Here is a 14,602-nt window from a genome sequence, read left to right as displayed (position 1 = left end):
AAGTCACTGTGCAGTGTACGATTGATCTACAGCCTTACATTTGATTTAATTAAAGGCAGTGGTAAAAAGTCTTCAGTCTTGATTTAAAAGAACCAGTACAGTTTCAGCAGACCTGCAGTTTTCTGGGAGTTTGTTCCAAATATATGGAGCACAAAAACTGAACAATGCTTCTCCATGTTTAGTTTTAACCCTGGGGACAGAAAGCATGAATTTTTTTGACGACCTGTGTTCTGAATCAGTTCCAGCTGTCTGATGGATTTTCTAGTGAGACCTATAAAGACACCGTTACAGTAGTCAAGTCGACTGAAGATAAATGCACGGACAAGTTTTTCCAGGTCCTTCTGAGACATAAGTCCTTTAATCCTTGGTATATTCTTCAGGTGATAGTAGGCTGTAATTGTCTTAATGTGGCTGCTTAAATTCAGGTCTGTGTCCATGACTACACCAAGATTTCTGGCTTGGTTTGTGGTTTTTAACATTAGTGACTGAAGCTGAGCACTGACTTTCAATCGTTCTTCTACACCAAAAACAATAACTTCAGTTTTATCTTTGTTTATTGAAGAAAATTCTGGCACATCCAATTGTTAATTTGTTCAATACAGTTACTCAGCGCTTGTATGGGATCATAGTCCCCTGGTGATATGGTTATGTAAATTTGTGTGTAATCTGCATAATTATGGTAACATATTTTGTTGTTTTTCATAATATGAGCCAGTGGAAGCATGCAGATGTTAAACAGAAGAGGCCCCAGAATGGAGCCTTGGGGAACTCCACAAGTCATTTTTGTTAGCTCAGATGTGTGATTACCTATAGACACAAAGTAGTCCCTGTCCTTTAAGTAGGATTCAAACCAGTTTAGTACTGTGCCAGAAAGTCCCACCCAGTTTTCAAGTCTGTTTAGTAATATGTTGTGGTCGACCGTGTCGAATGCAGCACTGAGATACAATAATACTAAGACTGAAACTCTGCCACTGTCAGTGTTTAAATGGATATCATTGAAGACCTTAACAAAAGCAGTCTAAGTGCTGTGGTGTGGTTGAAATCCTGACTGGAAGACAACAAAACAGTTATTAGTCCCAAGAAAGCACTAAGCTGTTGAGCAGCTTTTTCAATGATTTTATTTATAAATGGGAGATTTGATATGGGCCTATAATTGCTCATTAGTGACCTGTCTAGATTGTTCTTTTTTAAGAGTGGCAGTTTTCAGGGCCTGTTGGAAGAAACCTGACAGACAAGACATATTGACAATTTGTAGAAGATCTGAGGCCATTAGAAACATTTTTGAATAAACCTGCTGGCAGAATATCAAGGCAGCAGGAGGAGGAGAAAGCATCCTTACTGAAAACATCACTAACTGGCCAGACCGGAGGGTTCTGCAGCGGGTGATTAAAACTTTTCAATAGATCATTGGCACCTATCTCTCGAGCATCAGTGATATCGGTGAGGTGAGGTGCCTTCAGAACTCAAAGGATGTTAAAGGACAGTACCCACCCCAGCCACAGCACGTTCACACAAGATTGTGGAGCAGCTTTTTCCTCCAAGTTACCAGACTTTTTAAGCTCAAATTCATCCTCAGCATTGCTCCACTAAAAATAGTTTATTTCTGTTAACCTTTTTGTGATTGCTTTTGCATTACTGTTTATTGTCTGCTACATAGCAGAATGAACTTACCAACTTAATTTTACTTTACAGCCTGTTGTAATGTGACAAATAAATCTACCTTCTACCTTCTAATGTCTGTGACTAAAAGACTACTACTCAAACAGGATCATAATACAGAAGCGCTTCATAATGCAGAGCCATAGTTACTATGAGTTGAAAAGTAGACATGCAACAAAGGGGCTATGTGGCTTTTACACAAGCCCACAAGCCCAATCATGCAATCTGTGTGTCCTGCATTTTTTCAACACTTCTCGGGGGATAGGCTACATAAAGATAACAGTAGCACATGTATCTGTAAATTGTTCTTGGAACTGTGTTTAAGTATATTGAGAGCTATAGCAAACTGGGCTCATAGGCCTACTCCTTGTATGTTTACACATACTTGGCCAATAAAGCTGATTCGGACTCCTCATTTTACTGGAAGACCATTAGAACCAATTCAAGGGAGCTTTAAGAATCACACTGACTGAGGCGTATTTATTAAGAGACTTGTACAATCAGGAGAAATGAGAAAATGAGGTACAGTGGGACTTTTATATCAAGATTTGAGGAGAGAGGACAAGGTGAAGAAACTTTCTTAGAAACATGGCTATACAATTGATGACAACACAGTTTGTGTTTTAGCTGGGATACAGACATGTCTCCATTGAAATGTAACAGCCTGTTGATTCACTTATATCAAGTTGAAAATATACCTATTGATTACTCTATCCTTAATTTGTGTTGTTGTGAAGTATTTACAGGGCCTTGATTTGAATGCTTGAATTATTTCCCAATGTCATTCTTAAAACGGGAACACAACGGTATCAGCTTCCTTATTTTCATTTTGACCGATAGTAACACCCGGTAGAACTGCAGCAGAGAATGTGCAACGACTTTCTTTGTAGGAATAAATCAAGCTGCAACATGTCTTGTTTTCCACTTGTGATTTCCGTTGTCCAGCCCATTAAAACTAGGGCTACCTGCTGCAAACAGATATCACTCAACCATTGGTGAAAAACAAAATATATCTAGGCATGTCATCATGATAGGCTATGTCGGTTCAGACAAGCAGGATGGATGAAAGGGAGAAGAGGAGGAGGATGGGAGGTTTGTCCGATAATAACCTCAGCACAGAGAATTCAGGAGGAGGAGAGGTTTGTCCGATAGTAACCCCAGCACAGAGTAGGCTATGATGAAGGAAAGCAGGATAGGAGGGGGATGGTCCGGGCTACGGATCGCCTAGCCTATATTTATCTCTAAACTGTAAAAATGTGTCACATCTGCCTGGTATAGCCTACTGGAAGAAGCAGCTGATGGTCCTTTTTGAAACCACTTCAGCTTTTCAGATGAAGTCCTATGCGGAACGAATCACACCAAAGCAATTCTTTTATCCTATTCCTTCCCCCTGTAGCCTAATTAACGTTGCGGTGAACATCGAATTAACGGAATAAACGATGGACATCATTTCTCTAAGATGCTATGATATTGATACATGATAGGCGACACACAACAAAAGCGACCACTGCTGCAGGTATTCTGTGTTAGATAAACATCGCTTTAGGTCTCGCCTCCTCGCTTGCAACGTGGGCACTTGTGTGGCCTTCGGGTACTGACGGATATATTAGAGATGCAAATGAACAACCATTGATCAAGAAAACCGTGAATTAATCAGCCAGGTAGCCTGCTGAGAAAAACGACACAACTGGTCTTCATTACAATATCATCATGTTACTTAGCTCAATGGCCCATTGGTTAGGTTTGTATTGTAGCCTAATTGTGTGGCTTTTTCTTTTGACCATTGATCACTTTTTCACTTGTTGTTTGGCTACTCGATGCATTTCAGTCTTTCTACAGTGGAAGGGCAAAGTCACACAAAACATTGCCCTTTTCTGACCAGTTAAAATACAAAAACTAGCTTTCTGAAGACATTCTTTAAGACATTAGGCATTTGTTTCAAGGTTTTGTGGTTGCACATGGAAGTCAATGTAGGCCTATTCACCAATACCCTAGATAACAGTTGTGTAATAAACTGACATCCACTTAAAACAGCCCAGTCATGTGTTGATAATTTTCCCTTTTTTAAAATGCTCCTGAGCAGGAGCAAATCCATTTTTCTCTCAAGTCTGCGGACATCTTGGATGTACGAGCTTAGGCAGAGCCCGTGAATGCATCGTGGTTTGACCGTTCGTTACCTCGTGCTGCAGCCTTCAGAGAACTAGGTGAAAGGGGAATGATGTCACCACCGGGCTGAGGACGGCTGAGGCTCCGGAACTACTGGAGATGGTTACCGGGCAGAAATACAGAAGCATCTTGTTTTAGGTTTCTTACCAAACGAATGTTTTATGTCTGTGAACAGCATAGTGAATAGGCTACTGAATGTTTAAATGTTACCATTGCGTTGCATTACAGTGTTTAACCTCCTATAAAAAGCAATGCGAAATGTTTACAGTGTTTCAGGCTAATCCATAATGACTCCATAATTAAATGGATTTCTTGTTTTTTCCCTTGGCATAAGTATAGGCTAATGTTCATACATGGATACGTGAGAGGCCCTGTGTGCGTGTGTGTATTTCTTGATCATCCAAGGTGTTACCCTCAGGCTGGGTTGACATGAGCAAACATCCTCTTTCCTTCAATATGTGTCAATGCGCACTGAGAGAGTCATGTGGTGTGGGTTAATGCTAACAGCAGGCCCAAGTGAGCATAGTTCTTTAACATTTAGGGATTAGGTTAATCGTTTTCTTAAAGGAATGGGAAGTTTTCATTTCATTATCTACAGTGACATCACTTGTGCCTTTAGACATTTTCTAGAAAGAAGAAAAGAAGACCATAAAGACTGAACTCAAAGGATGATCCTTAAAATTGTTTCAAGGTATACATATCAGAATTGTGTAATAGCAGCCTACTGGATTAGTTAAAACATTAATGGACCATTTTAGCAGCAGACATCTTGACTTGTCAGGTAAAACCCAGGTGGAACTAATATCATTAAGGGTTGCTCCCAGTGAGTCATCATGCACAAGAGGAGAGCCCTGAAATTGGCAAGACTAAATGGGAGGCAGCCCTCATTAATGTTATTAAGTACACATGCTTTCCTGCTGTGAAATGTCAAGGTTATCTGCTGTGTAAAAGGATTTTAATCCCTGCTGGGATTACTGGGTCACTACATGATACAGCAAAGAAATGAATAAGAAAAGAGGGTTTTACACATAATGCAACTGACAATCATGAAAAATTTATCAAAAATATTAACATACTGTAAATGAAATGAGACCCAGGTTAACATTGTATATAACATACAAATACATTATACCAAAATGTCTAAAACGTGTCGATTTAAGTTAGAAGAAGAGTCAATGAAGATATATTCACTATAACAAGTTGCGAAAGTACCAGTAACAACATAAAAATGGTATATAAATAATGTGAACAATTAATGACAAGCTTCCCATCTTATAAATAGGCTACTTTTAAATCTTTTTTTCAAGGTGAAATTATTTAATTATATTCTTTGAATGATTATTTACACATTTGTCATTGTTGTGCCATATTGCCAGACAAAATGAAACAAAATTGTAAATGTTTACACTGGCCAGGTGAATGTGAAGCCAGCCAATGCTAACAAGACATCACAGCATGCTCAGAAATATGCTCAGCTAATGGCAATACAAGTTGAAGATTGTGTTTAGCTGTTCAAGTGGGCTTCACTGGCCCTCATGTTTCTGTGTTGAAAACCATACTTATCAGACTAATTATTACATATGTGTAAAGACTCAAGTGAAGCATACAATGCAAAGTTTAGTGTAGGTGAAAGTTCTTGGTTGAATGCAGTGTGTTGCATAATATGTTCATACCGTGTTGTCAGTGGGCGACAAACTTATAACCAACCTGACCACTGAATGTGTATGTGTGTGTGTGTGTGTGTGTGTGTGTGTGTGTGTGTGTAAAAAGCATCTATTAGTGTTGGGTGTGTTTGCATCAACTCACATCTTTATGTGTATGTGTGAGTTGGTGTTTGAGTGTGATTTTATCTCTTTTCTAAATATGTGTGGGTGGAGAGATTATGTAAACATGTTTTTTTGATAACCTTTAATATAAATGGTCATTCGCTCTGATAAAATCTCCCTTCTAAATTCATCTGATTCAAATGTCCTTACTTACAAATGATTCTGTGTCAACCACCAGATTATATTTATTTTGGTCATGTGAGTGTCCTCTCTAGCCTTTCTAAAATTTACCCTGTGCGTGTGTGTGTGTGTATCAGTGTGCTGACTAGCCATCTGCCGGACTCTGTTCTACATAATGGTCTATTCATCTCAAACAGCTGGCAGGCACACTAGCCTCTGTCTATTCCCTCTCTATCTGTCTGTCTGCTGTTTGTTTCTCAGTCTGATTATTCAGGTTCTCACTGCCAGTGGAATCCCTGGACTTGGAAAGTCATTGGTAAATTCTTATTTCTGAAGATTTCACAGTGGTCATGGTTTTTAGTCCAACTGTAGTTTAGAAAATATTATACTTACACTTCACAAACTCAAATGTGTAGTGTAGTGTGCTGTGATGATCAGTTCATATAAAAACAATTTCACACAATATGTAAAACATGAACATGAGTAATTGTAACTCATACATAGAATGAATTGTAACACATGCAGAAATGTAACCTGAACACATTTAGCATCATTAGCATTTCAGCAAAAGTTTGGCTATATTGGGAAATGTTTATGCCTCTAACCTCTCCAAGATCTTGCCAGCAGTAACCAAGCACTTATGTTGTGTCATAAGTTAATCTGATTATAAATCAAGAGAAAGAACTGATAAAATGTGAATTTTCTCGCTGTATCATTGAACAGAGCGTGCTATCGCTTCACTCTGCACATGAACAGAGGTATGAGATGTTGTGGCTGTTTATTTGTGTACAGTATTACAAATATGCACATGCATGTGCTTGTAGCCAGATAAAGCTACATTAAACCAAAGAGGAACAATGGAACAACAACCAAAACACCAAACAAACCCAAATGATAGCGGGAGAGACCAAGAGACTGGCTGACTGACACCTGCTCATATAATGTAACGAGTGCTCCAAATTCTTTCTGATCGCCCTCAACTCTGTCCACCAGGTCCCTGCAGGGAGAGACTTAGGTAGGGTGGAGGCCTGTAGACTGAAGAGTCATTACATTGTATGTGTGCAATCGAGACCTTAGAGGTAGTTTTGAACTGTACACTGTTCTTGCTGTGTTCTCTGCCACCACTTTGGACCAAATCTGATCCTGAGTGTGTCTTTGTGCAGGCTTTAAAACCGTTAAATTGGTCACGTTAATCTGTAATCCGTCTGTCGACTTTCTGCCATTTTAGGATTCTCTAGTCTGTGTTTGGAGAGAGGTAATGCTGTGTTGTGTTTGTCCCTCTCTCTCTCTCTCGCCCCACCATCTGGAAAACTTGTCCCTTGTTTTTCTTTATCGTTTTCTGCTGCCGTGGTAGTTTTCTCCTGTCAGGGCCTCTGTCTGACTCTGCTGATTAAGCAACATTTTATGTCCTATGCAAGTTACACACACACACACACACACACACACACACACACACACAAACACAAACACACACACACACACACACACACACACACAGATATATTAATTTCCTAACCCTAACCTTAACCACTGATCAGCCAAAAATCTGCCTTTTCTTAATTGGGAGCACATTGAGACACATGGTAAATGCACACTTAGAGGCAGAGCAAGTGCAGTACTAGTAGGCAGGCAGAGGTCAAAACTAGTGAAACAGTCTAAATGAAGGCAAACACATCCGAAAAGGAGCAGGCAAGAATCAAAATCCAGAAAACAAAGAAGTCCAAAAACACTAAGGCTGGGAAGGCAATCTGAAACTAAAACAAGGGAACATACAAACTAAATACACTTGTGGGGTGAGGCTAACTAGACGAAGGTGAACCTAATCAGGGCAGGGTAGACAATCAAAACATCAAACAAAGGCAGGTTAGTATGGTAACCCAAGACACAAGACAAAGGACTCTTGCAATATAAAACAGGAAACAACAAATTAACTTGTCTTTTGTCTGGATTCTGTCATGAAGGTAACCTAAAGGCCAATTTAAACTTTTGCATAAAGTCTAGCCGAGGGCGTGGGCTACGTGCCGTCGTGAGCATTTATACTTGTGCTTTGGTGTCTGCATTTACACCGCCAAAATGCTAGTTGGCAGTGGGGTATCTGAGTTCCACAGTGTTGAGTTTCTTCTTCTTCAATGGTAGGCTACTGCAAACAGCGACGATTGACTTGAAACTGAGTGGATCATGCATAGATTTCACGCAGAAGTATAAATTGGCCTTAAGTCAGAACCCCCCCCCCCCCCACACACACACAAGATGACATGCCATTCTCAGAGATCACTGTGAGCATTTAGGAAACCTAAATGTGATGAAATGAATAGTTTCCTAACAGGTTATTGTTGCAGTGTCAGTCTGCAGTTTGTGAAACTTTGCTGGCAGTTGTTTCTCTCTTAACCTCAATGATTAATGTGCCAAATGTGTGAAAATATTTCTGGATGTTGTAACGTAACGTTGTAAAGTACAGTGCTTTCAACAGATTAGTCAAGCAGGTTGAATATTGCAGTCAAACTTGAAATGTGAAGGAATAACACATGCACATATATTCATGCTAATGAACACAGCTTCGTCCTTGTGGGCATGGACTTATACACACACACACACACACACACACACACACACACACACACACACACACACACACACACAGATTATACCAGCAAAGCTCTGCTGTAGTTCCCAAAGGAGAACCCATGGCTATTTTTGGCTGTGTGGAGGACTTAATACTCACTGAGAGAGAGCGTTTATTGGAAAGGGATTGAATAACATAGACAGCCCTCTCTAGAGTGAAGGAGAGCCAGGATTATTACTGGTATGTTCATTGGCATGATAACATGGCAAGACAAATCTGAATTTTAAAGGAGTAGTTTGTTATTTCGGGAAATATGCTCGCTTTTTTGCAAGGACTTTGATGAGAAACAAATCAGATGAGGAAACAACTAGCCCAGCTCCGTCCGAAGATGGAAAAAATGGCGATCAGCACTTTTAAAACTTACAACACGTTTCCAGCTATCACCACAGAATTTTTTTTTATTGCAGCCTGTGCTTTTGCCTAATAATATGTTTCAGTAGCTTGTGCGATTTTAATACAAAAAGGGCTTCAGTTTTGACCAGCAGCGCACTGTGCAGCGGGGTCTATTATTGGACAGTGGTCACGTTGAAAAACAATTTTTCTCAGAGATGAAAGGAAGCTCATGAGAGAATGGAATTCACAAGCACGCACAAAGCCAAAAGTGTATGAGTTCTCTGCAAGTGTCCTTCAAGGTAACTCAAAAAAACAGGATGATGAAAAGGAGGTAAGATGAAGAAACATGATAATGAACAGTAAGACAAGCTGAGGTGTATAGAACAGGTGAGAAAGGAGGGAAGAAAGAAATAACAGCAGAGCAGCACAGCTGCCCCAGTAAAGAACATATGAGCGTCTTTTTTCGTTTCCCCTCATGCTGCTCTTGTCGCATCCACGTGAGAGAAGAGGGGAAGGAGGGAGGAGACAGGGAAGCCGTGATGAACACCGCTGCATGGCAATCGTGCTCCATCCTTTGGCCAAAGATACAGCTTCAGCAGTTGTTTGGCTAAATATTCAGTTGTAAAATAAAATTTATTTGAAATCCAGTGAAAAAAATAGAAATGCATTATTGCTGTTGCTATTATCACTATATTATATATCAGTGGTATAAAAAAAAATTACAATAATACAAGAATATGTATTACCATAAAATATCATTCAAATACAGACAAACAGTTAATTTAACAAATAATGGATAATACCAAATATAAAATCTCACCAGTATCAAATATATTCCTCTTTCTTGAAATATACTTTACCTTAAAGAAGGCTGCACATGAACACACACACACACACACACACACACACACACACACACACGTGTCTGGACTAAGGGTTTTATTGAGCACCACAGTAAGCTGGTTTGGTATTTTCTTATCTAATGATCTGGAGATCCACTCCACTTGTTTCTCTAATTAGAGAAGAGGCACGGTAAGCAGCATTCTCACAATGACTCATAACCTCAGTACTGATGCAACATACAAGCAGTTATATTGTGGGAGTAGGCTTCAAGGAAATGGTCAATGTCTTATTTGGGAACTTTTTTAAGAGCCTCAATGAAGAACAATGTTTCTGATAATTGAAGAAATGCCTAGTTTCTTCAAATATTCAGTTATTCAATTTGGCTGTGAATTGAGACGTGAATCGGGTAACCACAGATACGTACCTTTTAGAAAGAAACAGAAGTTATTGTCAGCTGCTTGTGTCTCTCTGTGTGTGAGAGAGATAAGCTTTTATTTAAAAGCTCTTTCAGTTTGATCTTTCTGGTGTTGCTCAACCGCTGTTCAACAGCTTTATTTCAGAGCTCAGTCTTTTTACTGTAAATTCTGAATTTGGTTATTAACACTGCTTTTGCTTATGCTATTAAAATGGAATCACTGTACTCTTTGAATTATATGTTTTGACAATAGCAACACCTTTTAATTGCATCTAATAGGCCTTTTCCAAAGCAGAAATGTTGGCGCACAGGCATTACTTACTACATTAAGTCCCAGTAAGCCACGACAGTGTGACAGTGAGCCAGTATGCACACTATCAGGACCCTGAAACTGAAACGGCTAAAGCTGAATTCAGCCATTTTTCATTTTATTGTTTATACCTACAACAAAATGTCTACCTTTAGAATGGCCTATTTGATGTGGTTCGCTTGTTTTGAGGAGAAATAAAGGCTGTTTTTCACTCTACCTGATGATAATCATGATGGTGATGATGATGATTCACTGTTGCATTTTATTACATTAACATACTACAGTATGTGGGTTTACTCGCACAGTTAACATATCCATCATGACTAATCAAGCACTGAGTCTTGGCACTGATTTTCTATAGACTGAATCTGTCAGCAGGATGTTCAACCATCTATAATGCAAATCATAATTTTCTTGACACTCAAGGAAATTATTGACACAAGTGAAGCGTCATTGTGAAGAAAGTAAACTATTACTCGCCAGCCTAATTTGAATGATTTCTTACAGAACAATTTTAATATTTTATCTTCCACCTCCTGTATCTCACTTCTCTCCCTCTCTACCTGCACTGCCAATATTGACAGCGTCTTATTCCTGGTAATGTCACGCCGGCAGCGTTTCCCATCATTGCTGTTTTGTATGAAGGTCACATTATCTTTGTCTTGGCTGGTCCTATCTCAGCCTTTTCAGCCTGAGATGGCATTAAGTCCTCTCTCTGTGAAGGACAATGTGAGAGTATTTTATTTGTGAGTGTACTCAAGTTTGTGAGTGTGTCTGTGTGTATGCAGTGTCCATGGCTGTTACATAATCACGAAAAGCCACCATGTAGTACAGCATCTGCTGAGAGATTCATCCTCTTCTCCTTGGACACCAGCAGCAGCAAAGCTGGACTCCAGCGCCATCTACTGTACTGCATATGCACCTCGAATAGACAAATCACATTGTTTTTTTGTGTTGTCATTTTAGTTATTTGTTATTTATACATTTTACATTTTACAACTTATTTTGTGTTGTTTTTCCCCACTGCTTACATGTCTCTACATATAGCAAGGTTCCATAAATACCTCAATGGATGAGGGCACAGTTGTAATTGAAAGGCCACTGGATAGACATATGATGGAAATCACATTGGGAAAAGCGGATGTTGAATGCCTTGCCCAATCATTATTGCTATTCAGATGTTTCGAGATATTTATCAGTTTCTTCAGTGGACATGCTGAGCTGACAGCATGTGGGATGAAGTAATGCATGGTGTTGGTGAAATACAAAGTTAGAATTAGCCAAAACTACAGAAGATTTTTGGGTCAATGACATATAAAGCTACAAAATATGTTTTTTTTAAAAGGTCTTTTCAAAATGGATATAATTCATATTTTTGAAATTAGAACAATGTGTATAAACAAGTTTTATTTGTTAAATAACATTTCAAAGTGTTTAAATACGTTTTTTTAACTTCACAGCCCAAAAAATGTCAGGTGGCGCAACCAAATATTTGTATATATTTTGTGTATATTTTCCTACTCTTTATTTTAGTTAAGTTATAGCTTTAGCAAGTATTCCTTAGAGTGTCTATAGGCTAACAAATTATTATTTTGTGCTTGTGATTTGTATTTACAATTATCTAAGATTATTGCATTCTAGAGGCCAGTTATTTAGTATCTTTAGCATCCCATTTTACATTTATTGATGGAAAAATAATTGTACAAAAATACAAATTAACGTTTTCACTACAGTACCCATGATCATTATTGTTTTAAACCATATGTTCACTTTAACCTATTATTTATCAGTTTAAATCAATATTTTTGCTGGTCGCACCACCTGACAACATATTAGTAATGACAGCGAATATACTGAAAAATTGCAATTCTCTTTCAAATACAAAAAAGGTGTTTTAGTCAACAGTCTATATTGAAGTAAAAGTAATGAACTGATTAACAACAGGATCCATAATATCACATTCATTAAAAAAAACTGAAATAGGCTACAGTGCAATGGATACACTGTATTAGATTGTAATTGAACAACAATGTTTTTAATGTTCCGCTCCCTGTGCTTTCACTGGTTTTGCTTCCACTGTTGCCTCACTTTTTGCTGTTCTGGACCGCTGGCTAAGTGGGAGTTTCACAGTTTTCCCTCTATCTTTCTCCTCAGATAACTATAAATAGGGATGTTCGATCAGTTTTATTATCATTTAATATTTAGTATCTGCCAATTCAGAGTCCCGATCTGATACTTGTATTTTACTAGATAATACAGTTGCACAGTGGACACTTGGCTATGTTTAATTAAAATTCTCTATCCTTAAAAGTATCCTCGTGTGTTGCTTCGAGGCAGCTTTGGATTGAGTTACCTGAGTGAACTCACAGTATTCTGTTTGTTCATTTTTTAGGTGCCTTATTAAATTGGTAGTATTGAACGCAGCTCTTCTGAAGCTAGTAAACACAACCTATTCTCATGAAAAAGCTTAGAGAATGTAGGCATTGTTAATTTAAAACAAATTTTAAAATTTTAATTATCAGTCCAAACATTAGTCACTTTAGAATAACTTTCCTTGCAGTTGCGCCACCTGACATACTAGTTGCACCACCTGACTTTACAACTTATTTCAAATGAAACAGGCTTATAGTATGAAACTTGTATTAACTTTTGCTTTTGCTAGCAAGTTTATACATATATTGTTGCGATTAAATAAAGGGTTTTATGATAAATTAATTAATTTTACATGTATTACATTGGTTGTACCACCTGACATGGAAAGTGAACCAGTCTGACTATAAGTTAAACATACGTATTTGTATCATTATTTGAAAGGGATTTACAAACCTTTACTTGTGGTCCTCTGGATGATGCAATAACCTGTTACTGTTAATAAATTTTCACTTCGGAATAAATGTCCCATGCTTACGGTTGTGCCACCCTGACAATTGAAAACATGTAAATTGCTGGACAGAAGTTTTTCAACTATCTCAGCAACTTTAAAACTATTGGTACTTGTTTTGGTTTATTTGAAAGGTTTAAAACATAACATCATGCCACAGTATTTTATTTAGAATTTAATATGCTTAAAACACAATTTAAAATCTTTTCTTAATATGTTTATTTGCACGGACGGTTGCACCACCTGACATTTTGGGAGTTTTAGATGCCAAAACATAAAATATATATTATTATAATGTAGTGAAAATGTATTCAAACAAAATGAGTTTAGTAGAATAAAGTGATATATGTTGTGAATTGATTAAAATTACTTTAACAGAAAACAATTCACTTGGACACTAAAATATGCATGTCACGTGTCCCTTTTACCTCTTGAACCTTTCACTTTCTGCTTAAATTTTTCTTCAGGTTTCTGTAAATGTCCGACAATGTCACAGATATGTTGCAACCTTTCATTAAAAATATGGTGCTTACACTGAGTGAAATGTATAAACCCATCATCTTCATCATTTATTGTGGTTGCTCCATTACATACACTGTTGTAATTCACTCAGTGCCAACAATTACTTTGTGTTACAAGTGTAATTGCAGGGCTTTTGTAGGGCAAATGGACTTTCAATTACATCACCTACAGAGATAAATGTGTCGGTTTCCTTGCAGCTCTTGATAATAGTGTGTATTTTGTCTTTTAAGTAACTGAAGTTAAAGTATTTTTGAATTTAAACAATTAACTATATAAATTCAGCTGAAAAACAACTAAAGCATAAAAACATAGATTAGCACATTGTCTGGTGTGGACCCAAATGCAGACAATACGCGAAGGTGCAGTTCAACAACAACTTATGGTGCTTTTTGAATATCATCAAAAAGTTGATTTATTTCAGTAATTCCATTCAAAAAGTGAAACTTGTATAATGTATACATTCATTACACACAGACTGATATATTTCAAGTGTTCATTCCTTTTAATTGTGATGATTATAACTGACAACTAATGAAAATCCCAAAATCAGTATCTCCGAAAATTAGAATATTACTTAAGACCAATACAAAAAAAGGATTTTTGGAAATGTTGGCCAACTGAAAAGTATGAACATGAAAAGTATGAGCATGTACAGCACTCAATACTTAGTTGGGGCTCCTTTTGCCTGAATTACTGCAGCAATGTGGCGTGGCATGGAGTCGATCAGTCTGTGGCACTGCTCAGGTGTTATGAGAGTCCAGGTTGCTCTGATAGTAGCCTTCAGCTCTTCTGCATTGTTGGGTCTGGCGTATCGCATCTTCCTCTTCACAATACCCCATAGATTTTCTATAGGGTTAAGGTCAGGCCAGTTTGCTGGCCAATTAAGAACAGGGATACCATGGTC

The sequence above is a fragment of the Micropterus dolomieu genome, linkage group LG04 (genome assembly GCF_021292245.1).
Source record: "Micropterus dolomieu isolate WLL.071019.BEF.003 ecotype Adirondacks linkage group LG04, ASM2129224v1, whole genome shotgun sequence".
Classification (NCBI taxonomy): Eukaryota; Metazoa; Chordata; class Actinopteri; order Centrarchiformes; family Centrarchidae; genus Micropterus; species Micropterus dolomieu.
This window is presented reverse-complemented; position numbering follows the sequence as displayed.